Source organism: Erinaceus europaeus, chromosome 11 (assembly GCF_950295315.1).
Source record: "Erinaceus europaeus chromosome 11, mEriEur2.1, whole genome shotgun sequence".
Taxonomy (NCBI): Eukaryota; Metazoa; Chordata; class Mammalia; order Eulipotyphla; family Erinaceidae; genus Erinaceus; species Erinaceus europaeus.
Window position 1 is genome coordinate 16,956,973 of NC_080172.1, and position 3,484 is coordinate 16,960,456.

A 3,484-nucleotide genomic window follows, 5' to 3' on the forward strand; every position below is an offset into this window, starting at 1 on the left:
AGCATTTTTTCATTTTGGGAAATCCACCTAAAATTAAAGAATGCAATTTCATTTTTGAAAACTTGTTCTTGTATATTCAGACTCCACACAAACCGTTTCATTTAGTTAACTGAATCCATAAAGAAATAGTTTCCACTTAAACTCCAGTGATTACTCAGTGCTATTAAAGATTCCTTTTACTGTATCAGAATTAATTAAAAATGCAGATATCATCGTTTCTCGGCCTTTTGGCTAAGATCAAGTGTAGTATCTATTCTTATCAGTTTAAAAATGCAGGTATCACACACGTTTCTTTCAAAAATAATAGATTATATTATGGACTGACAAAGTGTTTGTAGGTGCTAAATTTGTCTTTATTAGATTATTTTGCAAGTTCAAGTAAATACTGGTAAACTGTATGTGTTTAACAAGTTTTCATTTCAAATGTTTTGGTATAAATGACAAATGCCCATTATAATTTTCAGAAAAACATTATTGGAAGAAATATAAATATTTCACATACAACTGGTCTTTGGACACAAATTCTGAATTTAAAAAGTTTGGAAACAACTGACTCTGGACTTTTGGCATTCAAGTTTGCCTAGTCTTTTTCTTTTTTGGGAAATATTGTTCTGTAATAATTAGAGTGAATCTCAATGAGAGATAAACATACTGTATTGTGTATGAAAATGAAAATTTGTGAGAGATTATATGTATCCAGAGAGCATAAGCAGTTTATATATGACATATACATACACACACCGCATGAGCAAGCCATTTATATAGTATATATAAGACGTCAATTTCTCCTTTAGAGCCCCCATCCCATACAATTCAACAATTGCTAATAAATTAGGAGGAGGGGCATATTGATATACTGCTTGACTGTAACACAAAGAAGTGTAGTTAGCAAAAAGCTGCAGTGGGTAATGAACAGTATTTTAACTCGGCAGTTTAACCTCCTTGTCTGTCAGCTGTGACCTTTTACCAACCCCAATGAGAGTCTGATTTCTCACTTTTGCTACTCACTGCTGGATGAGTGAATGTAGAATTTGACAGCGAGAGGTTTTACATGAAAAGGAAAGGTACTTAAAAAGCATGTTTTGTGATGATAGGCTACATTTATTCACTGTTCATTACGATAGGTGCAGTAGCAGCGTTTGGTGGATTGATTGGGTGTGAGCGGCTTGTCTGCAGTGGAAGTGAAGAGGCGCTATTGACCTGCATGGGAGCTGAAGTGACCTCTGGATGACCCCCCTTTCACCTGAAATTGACCTTGAAAACAGCGTAGGGTTCAATCTCATTTAAATAGGGGAAAAATTCTTCTAGCAGCGTCTAGTCTAGCTGCGTGTAAATGATTAGAACTGATAGATGGAGCATTTCCTCTTTGCTTCCTGCCCCCCACCCCACCCCCTCCTATTTTGTTTAAGCTTTACAGAGGTAAATGCATGTAAGGGGTAGGACAAGTATTGACTTTTAAATTTCCAGACCCTGCAGCTGCACTGCTTGGTGTTCGTACAGATTTATAGTGGGGGGGGGGTGGCAACCAGACTTTGGACTGCATGATGTAAAATTTGACCATTTATCATTATTGATTAGAGTCCACACTCTGACACAGCCCAAACCTTACTATGACAATTGCTATTTCAGTTGTTATGGGCCATAATGAGCCATAGGGATGATTTAAAGGAGAACAATGGCGATCTGTAATTACATATGAATAATCCATGAATCCTATAACACAACACTTATCATCAGACCCTAACAACCAAGGCTTGAGACTCTTGCTCTCTTTCTCTCTTAGGCACCTGTGCCAGAAGTCGCCAAATGATGAAAATTTCAGCACAACAAACCTGCCCTCTACCGTGTACACAATTAAGTTTTTACTTGTATTGAAAAAAACACACACTTAGAAAGTGATAGGGAGTTGCAATTCTACAGATGGTGTTATTAATAATTGAACTTGCTTTTTATTAGAAAAGGATGTCCATTATTGTTTCATCAGCATCAAGTAGATGTATTAGAAGTTGGATATAATCACTGCTAGAGTCAGAGAAGAGAAAACAGAATGTTTATTATTTTCATTTTTGCTTTTTAAGCAAAAATTGTACTTGAGGTCTTAGTCTCAAAGTTGAGCAAAAAAATTAATGAAAAAAAGACCATAAAATAAAAGCACATTTATTATTGATTCCTCAGTATATTTCCATGTCTAAACTATATCTCACAATGGAGACTACCCTGTGGCTATAGGAGTTTAAGATTGTTTTTTTTTTTTTTTCATCTGCAGACCTGCTTTCACTGCTTGTGAAGCAACTCCCTTGCATGTGGGGGCTGGAGGTTTGAACTGGGATCCTTAAACTGATCCTTGCACTTCACGCCATGTGTGCTTAATCTGCTGCTCCACCGCCCATCCCCACCCCCCCACCCCAGCTGGAGTTTAAGTATTTTAATTAATTAATTAATTGATTGATTGATTAATTTATATTTTATATTTTATTTTTATTTATTCCCTTTTGTTGCCCTTGTTTTATTGTTGTAGTTATTATTGTTATTATTGATGTCGTTGTTGGATAGGACAGAGAGAAATGGAGAGAGGAGGGGAAGACAGAGAGAGGGAGAGAAAGACAGACACCTGCAGACCTGCTTCACCACCTGTGAAGCGACTTGCCTGCAGGTGGGGAGCCTGGGTCTCCAACCAGGGATCCTTATGCCGATCCTTGCGCTTTGCACCACGTACGCTTAACCTGCTGCGCTACCGCCGCCCAACTCCCTAAGTATCTTTTAACAGTGTTCCTTTTTTTTTTTTTGTCATGATATTTCAAGAGGATTCCAACTCTTAGAGATCCAGGAGTGGGAAATCTATGCAAAAATTATGTTAGCTTCCTTTGTCTAGCTCTTAGAATTTGTGTATCCAACTGTTAGATCTATTACATTTTGAGATTTTGACTTTTAGGAAACTTTTGGCAGCATTCTTGGTCTATCTACAGTCCAAAAAGAAAAAAAAATAAAATAAAAAAAAAAAAATATATATATATATATATATATATATATATATATATCCCTCCTGCCTGGCTTATGACAACATTTGATTACTGTAACCTATTTGGAGCACAATAATGTTGTTTAACTCACATGCATTTTTCATACTGTTCAAATATTTACATGCAGGACTACAAGTTTATTAGCAATCTGGTGAAGTATTTGTAAATCTGGATCAAAATTCTGACAGGATATTTATTGCATTGACTTGACCTATTTTTTTTTTATCTAAAACCCTACTCCATAATACTCCTTTCATTTGATGCTAATCCTTTTGCATAAAAGGCAATAACCGCCACACTTGTACATAATAAATTTCTAGCATCTACACGGAAGGATTCTATTAATCTTAGTTTACCCCTACCTTTCCCATTATGTGAGTGAGGTACTTAGACCTGTGACATTCAGAGCTCCACTAGGCCCCAAAACAACCAATGCAAGTTATCTATTTTTATTTTCCTCCTTT

General features: G+C 36.2%; 1 non-coding gene across 1 annotated transcript; it reads left to right on the top strand.

Annotated features, from left to right (window-relative positions):
- The first annotated feature begins 211 nt into the window (after window positions 1-211).
- Window positions 212-398, top strand: LOC132541511 (U2 spliceosomal RNA). Its single transcript, XR_009552675.1, has one exon. It is a non-coding gene; the product is annotated as a U2 spliceosomal RNA (small nuclear RNA).
- Window positions 399-3,484: the final 3,086 nt, after the last annotated feature.